Below are 24,980 nucleotides of genomic sequence, written 5' to 3' on the forward strand. Positions count from 1 at the left end.
AAGCCCTGGATTTTAATATCATTTTCCAAATCTCCAGACATGAGGCTGGCATCTGAAAAGGGAAACATAACAGAAGGCTTCGATCTCTGTGTGGCCTCCTCACTCTTGCTGCTCTGCTATCAGACGCAGGAGGGACTGGGGAAGCAGAACTGACCCAAGATGAAGAATCCAAAGTCTCCTTAAGCTCAAATCAGTTATCAATGCCAATCAGATTTTTGGAAAATAGAAGATGCCAAACACCCTAGTGCTAAGACAACAGCATTCACCTTTGCTTATTGATAGCCAAACTACACTAAGATATGGAGTTCCTGGGTGGAGCAAACAATTACCATATATACTCTAGTAGTGGCTGACCCGAATATAAGCCGAGGCACCTAATTTTACCACACACAAACTGGGAAAACTTATTGACTCGAGTATAATCCTAGGGTGGGAAATGCAGCAGCTTCTGGTAAATTTCAAAATAAAAATAGATTCTAATAAAACTACATTAACTGAGACATCAGTAGGTTAAATGTTTTGAATATTTATTTCAAAGAAAAACAGTAAACTATCTCTGTAAGAGGGTCAACAAACAATATGGTATCATCAATAACTATACTCGCTGTGTTACTGCGTGGCTGCATTACTACACACGCTGCCTTACCACATGTACACAACGCAGCTGGTATAGTTTGAGGCCTAACGCAGGATGACAATATTCCAGAATATGATGACATGACTGTTTGCCAGAGCAGCCTGTGTTAGAGTCATAATATACACGCCGCGCTGTGTGCGCGCTGTGTTACTGCATGTGCTGCGTAACTGCATGCGCAACATTACCACACATGTATGGGAAGTGCTAATGCAACACATGCAGTAACAGTGTGTACACACACAGAGTGAATATGATGAGCCCTAACAGGCTGCTCTATACAAGCATAGTCAACACTGGGTCCAGATAAGGGTTAATAAGAAAATTAAAATATAGCAGACTAAGTACTGTAAATAAACGTACTGTATATACAAGACCAGAGATATACCTGTACTTGTATTGAGCAATGCTTGGGTGGAGCAAGGGGGCGTGACCAAGCACGGGTAAGACTGTAAAGGCTACATCATTGGTCACAGCCCTGAAGAAGAGCAGAAGAGCGGCCTCATCCGACGTTCATCTGACAAGGATGCGGTGCGCCCCAGGTACCAGCACACAGAAGCGGACAGGTCCTTCCGTAGTATGGCACGGACAACACAGAGGCCGCCAATGGGCAGGCGAAAAGAGGAGCAGCGATATCAGCAGTGATCGGACCATCCACAGAGGCTGGAGGCACCGCAGATGAGCAGGAGAAAGTACCTGCACTGCACCAGAGAACAGGTAACTGGGACCCTTACTTGAGTATAAGCTGAGGGGAGCTTTTTCAGCATAAAAATGTGCTGAAAAACTTGGCTTATACACGAGTATATCTGGTAAGTTCTCAGCTACTAACAAAAACAGTTGGCAATTTAGATCCACTCAGAAGTGTCTCTGAAGAAAGACCTGGTAATTTGCTTCTGAAAAATCACTTCTGAAAGACCCTTAGAGCAAAGTTCTCCTCTTGCACAAGTGCACACTGTACATTGGAGTCAATTCCTGTCAACTGGTTATAAACTAAGGCATAAAAGACCAAATAACTATATCTACAAATTCTAATATAAAACCCAGAAACTTGATTTCCTGTCCTAGCCTAATTTCCTATAAATACTGAGTCACACCACCCCACAATATAAATTCCTCAAACACAAGGTCTTTAAGAGAGAGTAACTGGCTACAGCAGAGGTTCTGACACACAGAGTGGTAATTAGGAAGATGGGGATGATGAGATGGCAATAATGATCCCAAGAACAAATGTTTGTTGACCATCAAATACCAATATGCTGAGCACTTGTCACGAGGTATCTTATTTAATCTTCACAACTGCAAGAGGTGAGTACCATCAGTACTCTATTTACAGATTGTCAGATATAGTGAAAGCCTTACACATAGCAGCAGACCATTGTCAGTAAGTGGCAGAGAATGAGCTTCTCAGGTCCAAAGGCACTCAAAATACGACTGAGGAAGAGCTGCCTTCTCAAAGTAGATTGACCATAATGACATGGATGGAGTAAAGCTTTCAGGACCTTCATCTGCTGATGGAGTATGACTCAAAATGAGAATAAACAGCTACAAGAATACATTAAAAGTGGAATAGGAATTGTACAGAGTAAGAATCTAGGAAGATTGGAGCTCATCACCATGGCATTGGTGACCTGAAATGGACTGATAATGACCATTTGGAACCACAGGCTCATGTGGTTTATTGTGCCAAGAATGACAAATTCAAGAAAAATGCTGTTAGGGTTCTCTAGAGAGACAAAACCAGATTGCTAGTAATGATAGATAGATAGATAGATAGATAGATAGATAGATAGATAGATAGATAGATAACACAAGAAATGAACCGTTAAATTATATACAGATAGATATGTAATACAAGAAATAAACAAATTATAAAGCAGTATAAATGGCTCAGTGCAACTCACTCCCCTGAGAGAGTTGTGAGACACTAGCAGTCCTTTAAGTCTTGAGGACCACCAGTTCTTTCTCTGTAGAGAGAGCTGGGCTGTATATACACACAGGCAGCAAATAGCAAGGCAGGTCACCAACTGTCAGTCCCCAGCTCCAGAGATGTACATTCCAATTGGGTGGGCTTAAAGGGACTTCAACTTACAGCGACAATCCATAGTCTAGGCGTCCCACAAGTAGTGTATCCTTTAAAATGAGGCACAGAACAAGCAAGGCAGCCACATGCTGGTCCGATGATTAAAGAGCAAGAGACAAGAAAGGCAAGGCTCACAGAACCATTTATCTCTCCGTTCTTCAATTAATCCCACTTGTGTTTATCGGCCAGGCTGGCACAATAAACTATCACAAATGCCATTGCATTCAACAGAATATTTCAAAAGCTATCTTGAAGTACAATCCTGTCTGTGACAGGATAATTCACATGCAAGGAAATATAGTAAATATAAGTATTATTTAAACTTAACCACCAACCATTAAAGCTAGCAATGAAGAAATTGAAGATTTCTAACTTCTTCAGTGTGAAATTGGTCAAATATTCAATCAAGATGCATTGATAATCATTGGCAATTGGAATGCAAAAGTTGGACACAAAGAGGAAAGAACATCGTTGAAAAATATGGCCTTGATGATAGAAATGAAACTGTATGTTGAATGATAGAATTTTGCAAAACCAATGACTTTGTCATTGCATATACATTTTTTTAAACAGCATATGGCAACTATACATGGGGACTTCACCAGACAGACTACACAGACATCAAATTGATTCCATCTGGAGAAAGAGTGGTTTTCTGGTATGAAGAAACAATACAGAAACTCAATATCAGCAGCCAAAATAATGCCAGGAGCTGACTGTGGATCAGACCATCAATTGCTCATATGTAAACTCAGGTTAAAGCTGAAGAAAATTTTAAACAGGTCCATGAAAGCCAAAATACAACTTTGAGTGTATCCCACCTGAATTTCAAAAACATGTCAAGAACAGATTTGACACAATGAACACTAAAGACTAAACACTAGAACACTAAAGAACAGAAGACATGATGAAATGTGGTATGACATCAAGAACAAGAGAGCAAAATGTCATTAAAAAAGGCGTTGGGGGGGGGGGGACTAAAGTGGATGTGAGAAGAGACTCTAAAAGTTGCTCTTGATTGTAGAGTAGCTAAAGCAAATTTTTAAAATGATGAAGTAAAAGTGCTGATTCAAGTCTCAACTTGAGATATTGGAAGATTCTACAGCAAAATCTTAAATGATTCAGGAAGCATCAAAAGATGGAAATAATAAACAGTCACTATACCAAAATGAATTGATCAGCATTCAAGTATTTAAAGACATAGTGTATGATCAAGAACCAAAGAGACTGAAAGAAGTTCAAGCTGCACTGAAGGGATTAAGGAAAAGCAAGCTGTCAGGAATGGACAGAATACCAATTGAAATGTTACAACAAGCTGATGAAGTATGAAAAGCCCTCATTTATTTCTATGCCAAGAAATTTGGAAGATAGCTATCTAGTCAACTTACTGAAGAGATTCATATTTGTACTTATCCCAAATAAAGATGATCAAACAGAATGTGGAAAGCATCAAACAATATCAATAACGCATGCAAGTAAAATGTTGCTGAAGATAGTTAAACAATTATTGCAGCAGTACATAAACTGAAAGCTGCTCGAAATTCCAGCTGTATCCAGAAGAGGACATGGCAGGAAAGATATTGCTGATGTCAGATGGATCTTGGCTAAAACCAGAAAATATCATAAAAATGTTTACTTGTGTTTTATTGACTTTGCAAAGGCATTCAACTCTATGGATCACAACAAATTATGGAAAACCTTGAGAAGAATGGAAATTCCAAAACACTTCCTTATATCCAAGGAATACCTGTATATAGACCAAGAGGCAGTCCTTAAACAGAGCACGGGGATAGTGTACGGTTTACATCAGGACAGTGCCTCAGTGTTGTATCTTTCAGCATGCGTATTCAATCTGTCTGTTGAGTAAGTAATCGAAGAAGATGGACGGTATGGTGAAGAACGCACAATCAGGAGTGGAGGGAAGATTATTAACAGCCTGCAATATGCAGATGATACAGCCTTGCTTGCTGAAAGAAAGGAGGACTTGAAGCACTTGCTGATGAAGATCAAGAACTGCAGCCTTCAATATGGATTACAACTCAATGCAAAGAAAACAAAAAATAAATAAACTTTTATAAAAGAAACCCAACATCCTCAAAAGTAGGGCAATATACAGCAGATGATAGAAGACTGCTGTTGGCAAAGATTCCATCTGGCTTGGATCGACTATCAACATTAATGGAAGCAGCAGTCAAGAAATCAAATGATGTATTTATTGCACTGGTGTGATAGTTTATTGTGCCAGCCTGGCCGATAAACACAAGTAGGATTAATTGAAGGGCGGAGTGATAAATGGCTCGGTGACCCTCGCCTTGCTAGCTCTGCGCCTCAATTTAAAGGGTACACTACCTGCGGGACGCCTAGCCTGTGGGCTGTGTCACTGTAAGTTAAGGTCCCTTTAAGACCACTCGATTGGAATGTTTATCTCTGGAGCTGGGAACCGACAGTTGGTGACCTGCCTTGCTGTTTTCTGCCTGGGTATATATAGCCCAGCTCTCTCTACAGAAAAGGGACTGGCAGCTCTCAAGACTTAAAGGACTGCTAGTGTCTCACTGCTTTATAACTTATAATTTAACTGTCAATTTCTTGTATTATCTATCTGTATATAATTTAAAGGTTCATTTCTTGTGTTATGTTATATATCTTTATAAATATACTTATATATAATTACTAGCAATCTGGTTTTATCTCTCCAGAGAACCCTGTCTAACACAACTGGGCACATCAGCTGCAGAAGACCTCTTTAAAGTGTTGAGTAAGAATGTCATCTTGAGAACCAAGGTGCATCTGACCAACCATGGTATTTCCACTGGCCTCATATGCATGTGAAAGTTGGATATTAAATAAGGAAGACCAAAGAAGAATCGATGCATTTGAATTAGGATACTGACTAAGAATATTCAAAGTATCATGAGCTACCAAAAGAGCAAACAAATCTGTCTAAGAAGAAGTAGAAATATAATGATACTTAGAAGCAAGGATGGCAAGACTTCAGCTCATGTACTTTGGACACATTAGCAGGATGACCCACTTCCTGGAGGAGGACAGTATGTTTGCTAAAGTAGAAAATAAAGAGAGAAAAAAGAAGATGAAGAAGGCTCCTAAGGAGATCGATTGACAAGTGGCTGCAACAATGGGCTCAACCGTAACAACAATTGTGAAGAAGGCACAGGACTAGGCAGTGCTTCCTTCTGTTGTCCATGAGGTCACTACAAATCAGAACTAACTTGACGGCACAACAACAAGCAGCTCCTGCTCAACTGTTGAAAGAAAGCTCTGGAAACAGAGTAGGCTGATACGCAACATTGCTGATAGATATATATGTAATTGTTTCCTAATATCCATTTGAAAAAATTCCAAACACTCCTGGTTTCCTTTGTTGCCTTAATAAGTGTAGTATGTAAATATAAATCTAGTTCTTTGTTAACAGATACATCTAGAGCTATCTCCTGGTTGCCATGATGATTGGTTCTTTTTATAGATTACTACACATGTAATTGAGCATGGTACAGGAATTGAGGATGAGCACATTCTAAGCTCCAGACATGTTCTGAGGGTGGGGTGTTGAAAAATAAGAAAATTTGTTTCATTTGCTTTCTCCTTGCAAAACACCAGTAGAAATTATTTTGGTTGATAAGTTGTAGTTTCACTGTAGTGCACCCAGCAACTGCACGCAGTATCTTCAGAGCACAAGAAAGGTGCTGAGAAACAGGAAGAGGAGCAAATGAAAACATAACAAACCCAGCACACAATCTAAAATGACCAGCCTCCTAATCCTAAGGAAAGTCCTGTTTGGGCAGTCAATGTATTTTTATCTTGTGGCTTAATGTTTTTGCAGACACATTAAATCATAAAAGTCCAAGAAACCATATCTCACCCCCAAACCACACGATAAATTTTAAGGAATGTGCTCCTCTTCTAAGAAACTGTTTGATTGGCAGGAAGTGGTAAAGTGGCAGGTGAGTTCCCATGAGCGCTGAGGGCAGGGGGGGTGGGGAAGAGTAGTGAGCCAAATGAATGTTTTACTGGGCAAACCTGTTTCTCCCAGATACACAAGAGCCTGTTGCTTTAAAGAAAGAAAACGGGACCAAAGGACTTGTCCCTGTGTTGTGTTGGCACTCCTGCTGTTCTGTTTAGATTGAAAGGAAAACAGAGTGCCCAAGACGATCTCAGCCCCAGCAATGGAGATGTGGGTTGCTGTTGAATTGGACCCAACACCTGACAACTCCATGTGTGCAGAGTACAGCTACCCCACCGGCTATTCAAGGCTGTGACTGTGAAAGCAGATCTCCAGGCCTGTCTGCCAAGGCACCTCTGTCTGGGTGAATTTGAACCACTACCCTTTTGGTTAGTAACTGAGCCCTTAACAGTTGACATGGTGCAGAGACTCCCTGCCATGGGGTAGCAGTTGCGAAACCCAGAGTGTGGCCAAAGGCCTTGGCAGGTCTTTGGCCCTCGTAGGAAGCAGGGCAGCAGTGCAAGGATGGCTACATGAGGCATAGTAGGTGTGGAAGTTACATCATCTGGTGTCAATTTAAGGATTCAGAAGGAAGGGGTGGAGTCTAGCCTATCAGTCAGGTAGTAGCATGATGACCTTATTTGGAGGTGCTAAGGAGATAAATAGCTCACTAGAGGTGGGACACATGCTGACTCCCTGAAAGACATCCCTGTCGAGAAGATACATGGAGAGAGGATGGAGCCAGACCTCTGTAGCCGGAGAAGCCACATGGAGACCCCTGTCAGCATTGAGATGCTTACAATGCCAGTGGATCCACAAGACTTCCCACCCACTGGTCTGTGATCTTCCTGCATTCAGCATCATTGCATGTGTTTCGTGAGCCTGAAGAGGACTTTATGGATTTGTATCAGACATATGGGCAAATATTGGACTTATGGACTTGATCTTGACTGGGCTGGGATGTTTTCTCAACATTCAATGCTCTTGTATATAAAGCTTTTTCATGTACACATATGAGTATCTATTGATTTGTTTCTCTAGTTTACCCGGACTAACACAGTAGGAACAGTGGAAATCGCATTAAAATGACTAGTTAGGCCGAGAGGAGGAGGGCTCTTCCTAACTTGCTCCAAAGGCAGCCTATGCCTTCCTGTCACAACTCAGCACACAGTACAGGAATCGCTTGTCTTCCCAGGAGCTCCTGGAAGTCAAGATCTATCCATCCTGGATGCATAATGAAAATCCAAAAACAAAAATAATATTATAAACAAAGCTGAACTCACTGCCATTGAGGCAACACCAACTCATAGCAACCTTCTAGAAGAGGGCGGAACTGCCCCTGTGAGGTCCTGGGACTCTACATCTTTATGGGAGTAGAAAGCCCCATCTTTCTCCCATGGAGTGGCTGGTGCTTTGGAACTGCTGACCTTGAAGATCATTGTCCAACTTGGTGTAAGTGGTTCCTATACCACCAGGGCACCTAGACTCATCATAAGCCACCGATAAACAAAGATGAGAGCTGCTACAGCGTGCGCTCAGGACATCGCTGGTGACCGGAAGAAAGGAAGGCACAGGGTGACACGACTATCCATTTGCCCTCTTGCTAAAGCGTTTGGCTTTGGAGTTCAGTAACTGGGATAGGAGTCACTCTACTCATATTGCAGCACTGGCTTGGTTATACTGTACACAGGGTTAAACAAAGTTGCATTTCAAAAAGGGGCAAAGCTAAATCAGCCTGGTGGCAGCTTCAGATTAAAATAAGGGACCATCTGCGGGAGGGAAGCTAGTTGGGCAGCATTCAAAGGTGTCTCTATCCCCTGAGCCAGTGGCCGGGCAAACAGCATTCGATAGGAAGCAGTGTTCAGCCTACCTAGGAACTCCATAGGCTCCCGAGACTGACTGGCTAGGCTGGGACCAGACTGGGAGACTCGCCAGTTAGCATCCTCCAGGAGAGCTTCGCCTTGCAGTGAAGTGGCTGCTATGGAAATGACTTGGGTAAGCCACCCGGCTGCAGCACTTCCAGGAGCAGTGCTGAGCGCTGCCCTTCTGGCTCAGTGGTCCCGCCAAGCCAGTCCTGGGGCACAGAGGGTGGCTAACTGATAGTCACAGATCCTTTTATTTATGTCTTCCCATGGAGTGTGTGTGTGAGATTGGTGGCCTCTTTCACATTACACAAGCCTCAAAACGGAGGCTGAGAACTGCAGCTCGCTTAGTATTTACAACCAGTAAATAGAACCAGAATCTTTATTTGGACCTCCTGTTAGCCCAGTCAGAGGCAGGCAGATGGCGAACAGAATCTGACAGCAAGCTGCACCTGGCATCACCTACTCTTCCAAGAGCTTAGCTGGGTACTCCCCACAACTTCTTGGCTGCTGCCCTCACCCTGCCTGTCTCCATCATTTTCTTGTACCACCTGCCTGTGTCCTGCCTGCTCTCAAGAAGGAGCCGTCTGTCCCAAGCCTGGCTGGACCCTCCATGCCCCACTGACACTGCCAACAACAGACATAAACGACCCCCACCTGGCCTGCTGGGTACTCCCCTGCTCCACACGAAGTCTCTCCTGGCACTTCTGTTCACCCAATTCTGTTCCAAGTGAAGAAAGCATCCCTAGGACAATATTTCTCCAAAGGTGATCCCTGGGACATCTAGAATGTTTCTAGAAGTGGCAATCCCCTAGTCCCACTGATGCAGCATCTCTGGAAGAGGGCCCAGGAGGGTGGAGTTTAAACATATTTCTTGCTGGTTCTTATGCCACCCAATATGGGAAGACCTCTGTCCCATAGTCCCCCCACCCCCCGCCCCGAAGACAGGGCTCCTAAGCCCCTCCTTTACAGATCACTCCTTCCCACCTCCAGTTCCAAAATGACTACACTACACACTTACAGTTTAAAAAAAATATTCAGGAAGGGGACTGAAAAGAACTAAGGAAAAAACTTAAATGATAAGACAACAGTAAGCAGCAATATTATTCTCCCATAATTCCTTGGAAATACAGCTAACATGTCAGCTGCAACTTAAGATTTGGGTCTACTCAGAAGCACCTGGAAGAAAGGTCTGGCGATCTGCCTCTGAAACATCAGCCACAGAAAGCCCTATGCAGAAAAATTTTGCTCGGATGGACACAGATGCGGTCACTATGAGTTGGAATCAAGTTGACAGCCACTGGCTCTTTTTGTTTGTTTCTTAAAACTCCTACCATGTGGAGAGAAGCACTGTTATATGTTGGATTGTATCCCCCTCGTGTTTTCTCTGCATATAAACTCAGGCATGGTTTGTCCATCTTACAATGTGGGACTGCACCAGGTTGGCTGTGTAGAGGCCTGCTTCTTCTCTCTCTTGGTTGAGCATTAGCACATGGCACCTTCTCACCTGGAAAGAAGGTGTCCCTGTGGTATGATCATCATACAGTTCCCCATGGCTGCTACTGACCATCATGGGCTCACAGTCAATGCCACCAGTGCCACCGGCGCCACCGCCACACAAGGACAGGGTAGCAAAGATTTCAAACCTGTGCAGTCTCTGCTTGGGGAAAATACAGGCTTGGTTACACACTGAAATATTGGTGGTTCAAAAGCAACCAGGGATACCGCCAAAGAAAGGCCAGGTGACGAACGTCTGAAAGGTCCATACCATTAAAACACTGACCTACACACAGGGTTGCTGCAAGCTGGAATCAACTCAATGGCAACTAGTTTGAAGTTGGGGTCTCGGCTGACACCACCAATCTCCCCTCCTCAGAAGGCTGCATCCTGAAGGATGAGTCGATTCCAACACCGACCATCTTCAAAATAGAACAAACATCATCAAAAAACTTGGCTTGGCTTTTTAATTTTTTTTACAAAACCTTAAACGTATAGAAGATATTTCGTTCAGTCCCCTCACTTACAAAGGATTTCAGGGAGATTTAGCTTCTGCTGTGACAGGAGGGAGCCAGCACCAGAAGCCAGGTATCCTAGCCAAGCCAAGGTCCTCCTGGTGCTCTGTGTCATTCATCAGTCTCCAACCACCTGCCAACCTTGGCCAAAGGCACATAGGGTAGGGTCAAGTGGAGATCATGCTTGTCATTTGAAAAGTATAAAGGATTTCTCATTACCATCACCATGGAGATTGGCCCAAATGTTCACTTTCAGATCAAAGGCCGCCTAAGTGTGGCTGTGTGATTTTGCTGGGGAGTGTCCTGGTCACAGCTGTCAGAATCCCACAGGCTTTACTCAGTTTCCCCATCTGCTAGCAGCGCACTTCCTTCTTGTAGGGGGAAGCTCTGCACCGCTGTGAAACACATTCCAGTCTCAAATTGGCCTCAAAATGATAACCCGGCACACTCCCCGAATCAGATCGTGTGGGGGAGTTGTGAAGAGGAGCAAGGCTCAGTTGAAGGAGAATTACCAAATTCTGCCCACTCAAAAATCCACCGGGGCATTCTCACTGCTGTACACCGGGTTTCCGTTTCTGTCTCTCCACTCCTGTTTCTGGCTTGAGTCAGGGCTCCACTAGGACTGCTAAGCTGTCTGGGGGGCCACTGCAAATTCAAGCTGCCAGAGGGCTAGCAAACGTGACTTCTCTCAGGTATTCACTGGCCTTCACTCTTCTTAGAGTATCTCTCCCCAAGCACAGTGTTAAAGGGCCGAATAAATAAATGATAGCTCAGGGAGTACCCAGGAGAACTCTGGGAAATAGGTCTGGTTCTTCCCATTTTAAAGATCAAGACCATGAAGCTCAGACCTGCACAGGACTCTTTCAGGACTCTAGCAGTGTATTCAGGGGATGCTATCATTTTCTGAACTTTGCAAAAGCAAGGTATTGTAGCTGCCGTTGGTCAAGAGCCCTGCTTCTTTCCATGCTGGCTCCTGTTAGAGTCCCCATACAGAGGGGTGCGGCAGCAGCTATAGGCATTTGGGGACCCAGCGAAGAGAAACTGAGTTGGGGATCCATGTGGTTTGGGTTCCGTGGACTTTATGCCAATATTTCACAAGTCATTTTAATCAGGCAAGTGCTTGTTCCCTGTCCCCGTAGAGCGGGGTGGGGAAGATCCTCCATGAAGTCATCAGACACTCACCCAAACCCAAACCAAATCCACTGCCGGCAAGTCAATGCTGACTCATACGTCCCCCCGTCAGTTCCCAAGACTGTTACTGTTTACAGGAATAGAAAGACCAGTCTTTCTCCAGAGGAGCTGCTGGCGGTTTGGAACCAGGGCCCATTCAGACTGCAGCCCAGCATGTAACCACTACACCACCAGGGGACCTGCACTCACCACTGCCATCACCATAAACCCAAACAAACTCTGACTCCTGGGTGACCCTACAGGGCACAATAGAACTGCCCCAGTTGGTTTCCATGACTTGAACCATTTAAGGAAGTAGAAAGTCTCCTCTCTCCATCATAGTTTTGAACTGCTCACCTTGAGGTTAGCCAGCAGACCAATGCATAACCACTACACCACCAGGGCTACAGAGCCATCACAATAGGGGTGAGTTAATTAAATGCTTGACCAGATGTAGCAAGCTAATTTTTTAAGATGATAATTTTTCATGGCCTGTGAACGATGTTATAAATATCCAATTGGCTCTTGGTAAAAAAAAAAAAAGGGGGTTCCCCACCCCTGCCTTAGAGAAATGCCTTCCCGGAATATGCCTACTGCCTACGAGGTCAACACACTGGCATGAAGACACCAAGGTGCAACACCTGCCTACGAGGTCAACACACTGGCATGAAGACACCAAGGTGCAACACCTGCCTACAAGGTCAACACATTGGCATGAAGACACCAAGGTGCAACACCTGGCACCTAATGTAGGCGAGTGATGAATGAAAACCAAAGATTGAAACAAAAGGAGCCAGAAGCTAGTCTATGGAATATCCTTCCAGTCATTGATAGTGTGGCATTGTAAGAGGATTTAGTTCTCAATGATACTTTGTCAAAAAGGGACATTTTCTGTGGTGAAGAAGGCATAAGGTGCCCGGCTATTAAAAGAAATAGCATCTGGGGCCTTAAAGGCTTGAAGTTACACAAGCCACCATTCAGCAGAGAAGCAACAAGTCCACGTGGAAGAAGCACACCGTCGGTGTAATCATGAGGAATCATAGCAACTGGGTAATAGGCATCAGCAGACACATAACAAACAAAAACGTATTGTTGAGAATGAGAGGGGCTGGAGAAGAGATCCAAAGCCCATCTGTAGACAGTAGAATAATCTCCCCACAGGGAAGGGAAGAGTCACCAGGATACAATAAAGCATCGATGCAACACAGTATATTCCTCTGGTGTTCCTTGAGGCTTCCCCACCCCCCATTACCATGACCCCAGTGCTGCTTCTCAATTCAGACTAGACCGGAACATGTACACAGGTATCGAAAGGGATGGGAGCTCACGGCACACAGAATCCAGGAACAGGAGTGGGAATAGTGGTACCAGAAGGGTAGGGGAAAGAGGGGGAGAGGAAGGGAGAAAGGGGAAACCAACTGCAATGATCAACACATAACTATACACCCCTCTACAGGGGTAAGAACAACAGAAAACAAGGAGACAGCGGTCGGTGTGAGAGATGAAAATAATAACAATGTACAATCATCAAGGGGTTATGAGGAAGGGGTGGGGGGAGTGGAGCAAAAAAAAAAAAAAAGCTGATACCAAGGGCTCAATAGAAAGCAAATGTCTAGAAAAGAGTGAAGGCAACATATGTACAAACATGCCTGATTGTGATAAGTTGTATGAGCCCCCAATAAAATGATTTTTTTAAAGGCACATTTTCTCTTGCCCAATTAGGACCAGGTTTAAATTCTTTCCCTGCACGCAGCCTGCAACACATGACAGGTTGACACACAAGGGGATAGTTCACAATTTGAAGGTTTACATAGAAGTGTCCACACATCGGCTAAGTTATTCATAGATGGGAGGGGAGGATGAAGCTGGGAACATGAAGTAACTGATAAGTTTGCAGACTGCTGTCTTCTGCAGCTTTAGTCAGGGAACAGGGGGCAAGCGTCCATTTAGCTCAGGTGGAGAGACAGGCCAGCCATTGCATCATCTGCTCCCATGGCTGAGCCGTCTGCATTCTCCCACAGACCATGGACCATGGAAAGTGGTGGTCTGTTCAGTTTGCCAAAAGAGTAAACAGCTTTCCCCGCACATCACACACACATACACACTCTCTCTCTCTCTCTCTCTCTCTCTCTCTCTCTCTCTCTCTCTCTCTCTCTCTCTCTCTCTCTCTCTCTCTCTTTGGGGGAGAGAATTGTACAAACAGACTTATGAAAAATCCCTGCATTGTAAGGCTCAAACCTGCAGCAGTGCAACAACTAGTGGAAGGCTGTGTCTGAAGTCACATTTTATGCTCTGTAGTCATCAATAACCCAGAGCAAATGTTGTCAGCAATACTAGAGAAAAAAGTGAATTCTATTTATAGCCTGCCTTTAGAAAAATTACAAAATCATTCTATCACATGGAGAGGTGACCAAAGAGTCTGCAGCCAGAAGAGAAGAAAATCCATATGAGAGTGGCTGCCTAATCATTCATTAATACAAACATTTAATTTTTGAGAATTTCATAACATTTGTGATATAAGTCGGGTTTTAGGAAGCATGTTGGTCTGGATTGCTTTCTTCATTATAAGTAAACATACATGAGCATACCTGGCTTTGTCGTCAGACTCTCATAATCCTTTTCTAAAGGAAGAGTCACACAGTGGGTATAGGTATGGATTTTGATAATAGCTGTAAGAGCCCCCAATAAAATGATTACCAAAAAAATGTCCTCCCACCCCAGCCCCACACACTTCAAGCTCTACAAAATTCCAATCCATCCTTGCAGGTAAAAAAAAATTCTCCAGTTAGAAAGAGTCTGACCCCAGACTGGAGGATTGGTACCTGGAATGTAGGTGTCCCTTCACCCGGTTATTGGGTGGCCTGGGAGAGAGGAAGGAGAGCACTAATGATGGAGGCTGATGGGTGATGTAGTTACAGGAATAGCTTAAAGGCTCCCAATCCCTGCAGTCATGACAACTGGTTTCTAACAGGCAGACAATGGCTTTTCAAAGCCCGGGTATATAACCTGACACAACCTGAGTCTGCTTGGACCAAGTGCCTGGGTGAAGGACAAATAATCCAAAATCCCCACACAATGTAACTGAATCTGGTTTTCTGTTGTCAGGTGCCGCATTTCCTTGCCATACATTGGCCAAAATTTTAAATGAACTTTAAATTTAGATGTAAATTAGAAGCAAATAAGTTCAAATATCCAGCCTAACACTTGTCCCAGGCACATTTCAAATGCTCTCTAGCCATATGGGCAAGTGGTTACTGTACTAGGCCACACAAAGACAGACCGTGCCCACCCTCATAAGCTCTCTTATTTATTCATTACTGTTGCAGTTGTCAGCTGTCATGGAGTCCCTCATGTCCGGACAATGCACAACGGAATGAAATGCTGCCTGCTCCTACATCATTCTCACAATGGATTGCAGATCAAATGGGTGTGATGCATAGGATTTTCATGCTGGTTTTCATATGTAGGTGGCCAGGCCTTTCTTCCTAGTTCATCTCTCTGTTGGAAGCTCCACCGACACTGCTCGGCACCACTGCAACACTCAAGCCTCCACTGACAGCAGGCTGGTGTGCGTGCATGAGGAGTCCTGGGCAGGTCTGCTGGACGGAAGGTGAGCATCTAGCACTGGGCCAAGCAGAGGGTGTTTGCAGGTGAGAGTGGCAGACAGGGAGCTGGAGACGGAAAGGACAGACAGAGAGGAAAACAGGGAAGCAGTCTAGCTGCAGAGAAGGGCCAAGGGAGGCAGAAGTCAAAAACAAGGATCCAACTCCAGCCGTGTGGAGCCTTAAAAGGAATAAAGGCTTCATCGGGCACACGAGCCAAGGAAACGATTCAAAGCATACACAAGAAAGTGTGAGAAGTTGAATTTATGAGCTCCTAAAATAGAGGCCAGAATCACACTCCTGCTTCACACACTTTAAAGCATCTGATGGCGTCCACTTTGCTGAGGAATCTTCATGCAGGTTTGCACACTGGGAAGATCTCTAGCATGGCGTGTGGCGTTACTGGTCGCAATGCTCACATCATTATTAAATCCCAACCACTCCAAAGAGCTGCTGCCCATTCCAGGCATATGCGGAGACCAGAAGGGGCCTTACTTTCTTGCTGGGCCTCACGAGGCAGGGCTGGGTGCTGGCAGTATGGAAATCCTGCATCCAACCCCAAATGTGCAACAAGTCCTCTCAAGCAGCCTGAGAGTAAAGAGCAGCTTGGGGGCAGGGGAGCCTGCCCATTTTGTGGGCTCCGAAGGGCACAAACAAGTTCTAGAGCAGGGAGGCCCAGCAGAGTGAGGGGCTCATATGTCCCAGATATTTCAGTGTGCACGAATGGAAAATGTGGGAAACGTTGTGGAGAATGAGGACAGACAACTGTCCATCTCAGAGCAGGTACAAAGTGCAGCTCCCAGGGGAAAGATTCTCATTATGATGGCAACACTGCTAAGGAGTGGCTCCTCCCCGTCTCGACAGGGCCCTAAGATTTCCTTTGTATTGATTACCTCATTTCATCCCGATCCCCACTGTCCTGACAAAAAGAGACAGGCCTAGAAAAGACAATCAGAGCCAAGCACTGTGCCGTCTACCTACCCTCCTCCCATCCAACACACAAGTCTTAAGAAGCAGCTTGCATTGTGGGTAAGAGGACAAATACTGGTGCAGACTTCCTGGATCCATGGCCTGGTTCCGACCACTATTGGCTGTGAAGCATTGGACATTGACGCATCCATTCTGTGCTTTAGGTTTGTCTGTATATTCCTCATGGGGTCCTTGTGTGGATTAAGCACTAGGCGTGAAATAGATGCATGTATTATTACCTAGGAGCATGGCAAGGGAAGAGACAGTGCAGGGGGTGGGCTGAGGGGGGGCAGGGAGTGAAGAGCTAATAGCAATGAATATAGGAAAGAAGGAAATGTTCTAAAATTGATTGTGGTGATGATTGCACAACTCTTCTTAATATGATTGAGCTACTAAACTGTATGACATCAAATAACTGGATGCAGATAAAGCATTGAACCTGTGTGTCAGGTGGGAAGCACTCCCTAAGTGCTGGCTGCCACATTCTGGTCAGGAGGGGTGTAAAGACGGCTGAGCCATCATAACGGTGAGTACGTACTGGAGAAGAGATGGTACTCGCCGCACAAAGGAGGGACCCCAAAGTCAGGCAGGGAGGGCTTCATTCTTGGACAAAGGGGCGGGACAGTGAGTTCAGAAGAGCCACGGGACAGGCAGTGTGCCAAGCCCTTTGCAGAGAGTTCTTCATTTACTCCTCCCCAGTAACCTTGGCAAGTAGGCCTGGGCCTCACTGTACAACCGAAGAACCTGAAGCCAAGGAATGTCCCCACTGTCATCCATCTGTGACTGGCATGGCGTGGCAGTTCTCTAAGGGGTTCAGCAACACCACAGAGGTGTGGGGGTGCGGAGAAAGTGTAGATCAGGTCTCTGGGCAAACTATCTTACACCACCGGCAAAATGGCACCGGGGCCTGCCTGGATCAGAGAAGACTGTGCGGACGGTGACCTCAAATGACAGTAACCGCTCCTATCAGGCAGCTCCCTAACTAATCAGTGACTAACACCGAAAGAAGGGGTTTGAGTTAGTAGCGTGCCTCAGAGGCCTGCCCCTTTCGGTCAGCCCTGCTCACGCCCTGGAGTGCACGCTGTGGAAGCACCTCGACTGAGCAGGCAAGCTGGAGTCATGAGGACGAGAACACGCAGCTCCGCCTCTGTGTTCCCCAGACTGCAGCCCCTTCTGACCTCCCAGCAGCGGTCAGGAGGAAAGGACTGTCCTTTCTTCTGCTCCAGCCCGTTCCTTTGCAGGAAGCATGTCTCCTGCACCTGTCCAAACTCGCTGGTCTGCCCCCTTTAACCCTGGCTAACTGCGAGAAGAATCCCAGTGATGCTGTAAGAGAACAGAGGAAACCAACAAAACAGCAGGCAAGTCCAACACCCCACACAGTCCAACACCCCACACAGTCCAACACCCCACACAGTCCAACACCCCCACCGCCCGCGTCTGGGCTCCGCATTCGTTTCCACTCGCAGAAGAGAGCTTGCATCTAAAGGGAGGGAGGCAGAGTTGAAATGAAACTTTGTCAGAAGACAGAACTCATTTTCCTGTCACTGTGCTTCTCAGGTGTAAAATAGGGTGTTCCAGGGCCAGAAGGCAAGGTGGAGCATGTCCCGGGGCGGGTTGCCCTCTCTCCCTCTGGGCGCCAACGTCACTTGAGTGCACCAGACCAGGAGCTCCCTGCAGGTGCATTCATGCATTGCCAGCACTGGAACTTGGCAGATATTCATTTTAAATGAGACTTCCTCAAGTTAGAAGAGCAAACCCATGCTCTAGTCTCTCCAGAAGTCCTGGTCATTCACCTTTTCTCTCTGTGGTGAGTCCCCATCCCGGCTGGTCTAGAGCAAGCAAGCTCAAGAGGCAGCCCTGGAGAGGAGGGCAGGGGCTCTGTGCTTACTGGTGGATTATCTTCTTCCAAAACACACTCTATAGCTGCATCTTCCCTGGCCCCACTCCACTGAAAATTCAATAGTGGGGGGGAAAAAGAATGAGTCAAACTCACAAAGAAAGTGTTCGTGAGGGATTAATGTGAATGATACATACACCCAAGAACTGCCCGTTTCCCAGCCTCCACCAACACACTGCAATTCATCATGAGGGCAAATATCACCTTTCAGCCCAACAGGAATAGCACTCGTTGGGAAAATACCGTGCTTCCAAACAAGAGAAAACCAGGGTCTGAACCAGCCCTTGAAGTTTCACATGCCCACATTGTGGGAAATGGTCAACCTCCAAAGGCAAATATTCTAATGGGAGGCAGGGTGGTCAGCTGCCTTTGAGTGAGTCTCAAACTTGGGGTGACCCCAGTCACAGTGGGCTCAGACACAAGTACAGCTGTCTTTAAATTGATGTGAACACTACAAACTCATCTTTTTTTTTTAAAGAGAATTTTAGTGCTAAGAACAATGCAAGTTATTACCTCTGGGAGTTGCTCACAGTTTTGATCAGAGGCACTGAATGGCTGACCAATGTATTCCTTATCAATGAGGTACCAGCAACTGGCTGTCCAGAAAGCAGGCATGCTGCTCATAGCCCGACTGTGCCCATCACCGCCCCAAGGTAAAGTCTCCAAACCCAAAAGAGAGAGGGGGAAGGGTAGAAGATTGTGTCGGCTGGGTTCTCTAGAGTAGCAAAACCAGTGATGTGCATGTATCTAGAAAGAGATTCATATCGAATTGTCAAAGTGTGTAAGTCCAGACTGATTCAAGCCCATGGTCAGATGTCAGCTGGAGGCTTTTCCTGACTCCTGTAGCTTAAGGGGCTGACTAACAGAAAGCAGGAGGATGAAACAGGAAGACTGCTAGATGCCAAGCTGAATGAAACCAAGGTTAGCCAAAGAAATCCAAGGTCAGCAGTTGGCTGATGACTCCTGGGAATGGCAGGTGATGTAGCAGGAGGTCGATGGACCAGATGCAGGATTCAGAAGTGAGCTAGCTTCCATAGGCTGTCAATCTATACTAAGAGTAGGCCACACCTGAATGAAAGCTTCCTCAGTGAAATCATGACTGATCAGATGAAGAAAGAGAGTGTTGCATGCTGAGTTACTCACAGCAAGTGAACATTTCGAAACCCCCAGCAACGGGAGAGGCTGCTTACTTCTGTCCAGAGTTACAGTCTTGGAAACCCACAGAGGCAGTCCCACCCTGTCGTATAAGATCACTACAAGTCGGAATCCCACAACGGCTTGGCTGCTTCGCAGAAGATCCCATCATGGAGTTGACCACGGCATGTTAGATCACATCATGGGAGAATCTTAGCCGCCCCAAGTGGACATTAAAGCCTAACTATCACATGCGTGAAGGTAAAAAAAGGCCTAAGGCGAGCAACTGAGAGGCAGTGCAACTGATGGCGTGACAACGCTGACTACTAGCTCTCCTCTCATCTGCTGACCCCTCTGCCTGGGGGGCCCTACACACTCCAACTCCAATGAGACCAAGCAGCTGTGCCTGCACAGAAAGCCTGCCTGGGATCCGTCTGACTGCACAGACACCTGCCTCTGACAGCTTCGACGAGAAACTCTGACCGGCTGGCCACCCAGCAGGACCTCCCTGGTGGCCTGGTGGCAATGTGCCCTTCCAGAAGGAAAACTGTCCCCGTTAGAGAGGCCTGTCACAGTTCTGTGTGCAGACACTGGCCACTTTGGGCCCGGCCTTCTCAGGATGCTGGCCTATAATGAAGAAAGGCAACAATGGGAATTTGGACATTTATCCCTGGGACACAGATGCCACACTGCTGTTAACCCACCAGTGTGCTAGGCCCCCCGGTCCATTGGTTCACAATGAGGAATGGTTTTGCCCCTGCCTCCCCGGGACATTTGACAATGCCTGGATGCATTTTTGGATTGTCACAACTGAGGGGGTACTGCTGGCATCTAGTGGGAAGAGGACAGGAATGCTGCCAAGAAATCTGCAGTGCACTGGACAGGCCTCCAACCCCAAGGATTCCGATTCAAAATCTCAACAGTGTTGCCATTGAGAAGTCCTGCTCTAGAGCCAGACAGTGCTGACTCAGATCCACAACTCCTCTCCTTCTTAACTCAGGGGCCTTGTATGAGACACTCTGCCTCTCAGAGACCCGGGTCCCTCATGTTTACAAGCTCTTATGGAGTTGGTGTGCAGCAGTTTCTAAGTGTCAGGTACCACTGAGAGCATTTTGCAGTTAACTCATTTATGGAGTTGTTATGAGTTGGAAATTGACTTGACAGCAATGGGTTTTAATCTTCTAAACTATTCTATGCCATAGGTATAATTTTCCCCCAACCGTTTTATTGGCACAAAATTTATATATCATAAAATTCAGTAGTTCAATCGTTCACTCATATCAAGGGTCAAAGAACAGTCACCACCCCATCAATCTTAGAGCACCCCCCTCCTCTTGGATAACTCACCTTTAACATGAGTTGTGCAGTCACGATCAGTTCTAATGCTCCCTCCCTCCTCCCGCCTTCATTACTTACTCCATAGACATAATTTTATCCCCATCTTATAGATGAAAAGACTGAGGCTGGGAGAAGTAAATTGTCCAAGATCACCCAGATAGTAAATCAGTGGAAGAATCGGGCTTCATATGGAGCAGTGGGAGCCGGGCTGACAGTCTTAGATCACTTCATTCATAAACAGTTGCCACTGAGCTTACTGACTTGCGTCAGGATAATTTCATCAGTGTCAAGAGTACAGCTGTGCTTAAAAGGGTTTCAATGGCTGGTTGTTCAGAAGTAGGCCACTAGGCCTTTCTTCGGAGGCACCCCAAACCATGCCACGTGTTTTATTCTTTTGATTCCACCCAAGGATACATCTCATTCTTCCTGTTGTCTTATAGACAGAAGCTTACATATATTATCTAACTTAGTCCTCAGATAAAGGTGTGCAGCAAACGCACCTTCTTGTCCTTAAGGAGCATTAACCCTATTTTATTCCTGTTCATGGGAGAAAGATGGGGCTTTCTACTCCCATAAACAGTTACAGTCTCAGAAATCTACAGGGGGCAGTTCTACCCTTCCCTATAGGATCGTTATGAGTCAGTATTGGCCTCATGGCAGTGAGTTGTTTGGGTTTTGGGGGGAGGTATTTTTTTTTTACATATTCCTATTCATTTTGAGCACTGAGACCAAGGATCACTCTACTTGGTTTGTCTACATCTTTTATGACCCTTAGAATGGACGCGCCCAATCACTTCCTCTTCCATGATCTGCAGTAACACCAAAATGTTGGTTCAGACATTCCAAATGAGTTCTCCGGAGGCTGACAGGAATACATTCCAGTGCAGTGTTTTCAAACAACTGCTGAACCATAGTGACGGACAGCTTCATGGTAAGATGGAGTTTTGATCCCTTGCTTGTGCTGGGGTCATGGAGAATGTCATCCTACACCTGAAATTGCTCTCTGCTGTAACCCAGCACAGAAGGCCACTCTGGGACTCGACATGTTGGCTTTGGACGGCCTCACATGTTTTTACTGGGAAAAAAGATAGAGGTATTGTCTAGAGTTAGTTAACAGATAGGCCTTACTAAGCAATCTGAAAACCATACTCTTACAAGTGTGCTGAGAGCTCCTTTGCTGGGCATTTTGCAGAAGCAGAAATTAACTCATCAGGAGGAAAAGTAAACCCACATGTTTTAGTGTGGTCAGGTCTATAAGCACAAACAAGAACATGGTCAGCTAAACCAAACATGTGAAAATGTGGCAGCTGTGTGAAAGGACAGTCTCAACTGATCTGTGTAGAGGCCCAGATGCTGACAAGGTGCAGCTCCTGGAGTACGGGGCACCCCCTAGACAGACTTTCAAGGTGCTCCTGGCCTCTACCTCTATGTTAAGGGAAGGTTTCCTGGGGGACCCTACCTCTTTCTCCTCTGTACCCCAGTTTCTTCTCATCTGCTCCTCTTGGTCTCCCTGCACATAGCCCCACCTCTCCCCATATATAGCCCAACAGGTTGGCTTTAAGCTTTGACCTAGCCCCTTTGGTAGGATGCTTCCATACTGGGCCTATTCAGCGTCAAAAGCATCCATTGGTTAGAGTGAATATGTTCAACAAGCCTAACATTTACCTGCAGAGAAGATGCCCAAGTGAACCATAATCAGGGCGGGCCTGTTCCAGGTCACATGATGCACTAACACCTACAGCCTGCACCTATCCGGAGCGCTCGCTCACAGCAGGGCATGCAGCCGAGGAAGTAAAAACAAATTAAGTACTTACAGATCAATTCATATGGCGGTCTAATTGGTGGGGTACAGATATGGAAAGAGCAATCAAAGCAGCCTTGGGGGTTCAGAAACAGGACTAGGGCCCTGCCTTACCCATTGACAGGTGACTCTGTCCTAGAGTGACCGGTGTGAGCCCTTTGAGTGCAGGAGATGACCTCTGTCGAGGGTGACTGGTGTGACCCTCTTTGAGTGGAGGAGATGACTTTCCGCCATCCTTTTGTAGGGCCCCAAGGGAGAGCTGTCGTGGCCGCACAAGGAAGGCGAGGACTCCGGGGCCCCGGGGCAAGGAGCATCTGTGATCATCCTCCGAGAACTGTGTAAGTGATGAAATGTAGGTGCTCATAGTAGGAGAATGAGAAGTTGGCATATAGAAAAATGGAAATACTAAGAATGAGGAGGAAGCTTAAAGATTGAGAGACAGTGTATGGAAAAGTGAAGGTGACCAATAAGGGAGGCAAGGCGAAATTTTTTTCATTGTAGCAGATCCTGAGAAAACTGCCTCCAACTAGTCACCACCCCCTCACCAGAAGTTAGAGAGAGTAGTAGGTACAATTCCGCAGGAAAGGCCATTCACAAGTACATCCAACACACGTAGAACATAATCTCAATTCTTAAGATACTATACATACAGCATACCACAGACTCGATAAACAGTAATAAAATTTTATGTTTATACAATATTATATATGTTATATTGCCTGTTACATGAACAATAATGGCCTCCAATGGATAGTAATGTGCTCAGTGATGTGGTGCGGCAGAAGGAGGTCTTGTGTGGAAGCAGACTTCCTGGGTTCAAATCCCAGCTCTTCCACTTATTAGCTGTGTGATATCTGTTGCACTATCAAACCACCCTATGCAGCAGCCCAGCCCCTAAAGTAGGGATATAAACAATGCCAACCTCAAAGTGACCAGTCGGTAAATGTTAGATTTTATCTGTTTTAAAAGGCTCAGGAATAAAATAGATGTGTGAAAAACGCAGCGTGTCAACCAGTCTGTGCCTTATCTTCACCACCTTGTATGGAATTATCTTGTCCTTCCTCATTCACGGTGAGTTTGGGTCACATGCAAAGAGAACAGTGCCTGGCAGAGCATCTGTGCTAGGGCCTGGGCCACTGTTTCTCCAACCCGCCTTCTGCCCAAACGGAAACTCCACTCGGGTCTTGAGGCTCATCTAATTTCCCAGGGGAACTGAAGGTTCTGCCTTGAAAAGTCAGACATGTTGATCATTCATTCCTGCCGGGACTTGCCCAGAGTTAATGTATTTGACTACTAACCCAAAGGTTGGAAGTTTGAGCCCACCCAGAGGTACCTCTGAAGAAAAGTCTGAGGATGAACTTCAGAACAACCAACCAGCCTTTGAAAACCCTTTGGTGCATAGCTTTACTCTGATGCACATGGGGCTGCCATGCGTCGGTGCTGACTCGACAGCAGCTGTGCTTTGCTGTCCTGTCTCAGAAGGACCAGCACACGGTCTTAGGAAGTCATCCCCACTGGGACAGAGGACTCTAGCAGTGCTCAGGGATGAGCTTGTCCTCCCCACACAGTTAGGAAGAGATGATTTTTCCCCAGGAGATTTTATTCCTTAGAGAAGCTTTAGGTTAACAAAAAGTGTTAAGTCCTTTTCCTACTATGGATATGTTATATTTGTTATGAGTGGTGAATTGATATTGATGCATTCTTATTAACTAAAGTCCATAATTCACATTAAGGTTCACTCTTTGTGTTGTATAGGCCTGTGGGGTTAGACCAATGTTTACCATCATGCATCCACCATATGGTATCAGCCTCTAACAGTGACCTGGGCTCCCCCTGTTCATCCCTCCTGGCTCCACCTGCCTACCTGCAAACCTTTTCACTCACTGAAGAGTTGGTAGCTTTGGGGACTGGCTAAGTGAAAAATTAGCAACATGCATTTAAAGCTTCTTTGAGTCTTTGAGGCTCAATAGCTCATTTCTTTTCATCGCTGAATACTATTCCATTGGCCAGCTGTACCATAGTATGCTTCTCCATCCACCTCTGAGGTGATTCTTTGGATGCGCTACTTCTTCTGTGCAGACAGAAGGAATGACACAGGGAACTGGGAAAGGACAGGAAGAGAGAGAGCTTCTAGGTGCAGGGCAGAATCTAAGAGTTTGGTACCCACCAACCACGCTGACATGACATTTGCTCTCTGCACCTCTGATATGAAAAAGCCATCTCTGCATACACCATAGAAGACATTCTGGTGGCAACAAACCTCTGAAGACACGTTCACACTCATTAGTCATGAGAGATGTCAATCAAAACCACAACCAGCTAACTCTTACCCCAGCATTAACAGAAACGTTAAAAAAAAAATTCCGAAACACGAAACAGAGACAGCGTCTGCTAATGAGGGTGTGGAGACCGGATCCCTCACACAGTGCTGGTGGCATGGTAAAATGGTGCAGCGACGGTGGGAAGTGGCCTGGTGCTTCCTCAACATGGTAGAAATAGACATACCATATGGCCCAGCAATCC

This window comes from Tenrec ecaudatus, chromosome 1, assembly GCF_050624435.1.
Source record: "Tenrec ecaudatus isolate mTenEca1 chromosome 1, mTenEca1.hap1, whole genome shotgun sequence".
Taxonomy (NCBI): Eukaryota; Metazoa; Chordata; class Mammalia; order Afrosoricida; family Tenrecidae; genus Tenrec; species Tenrec ecaudatus.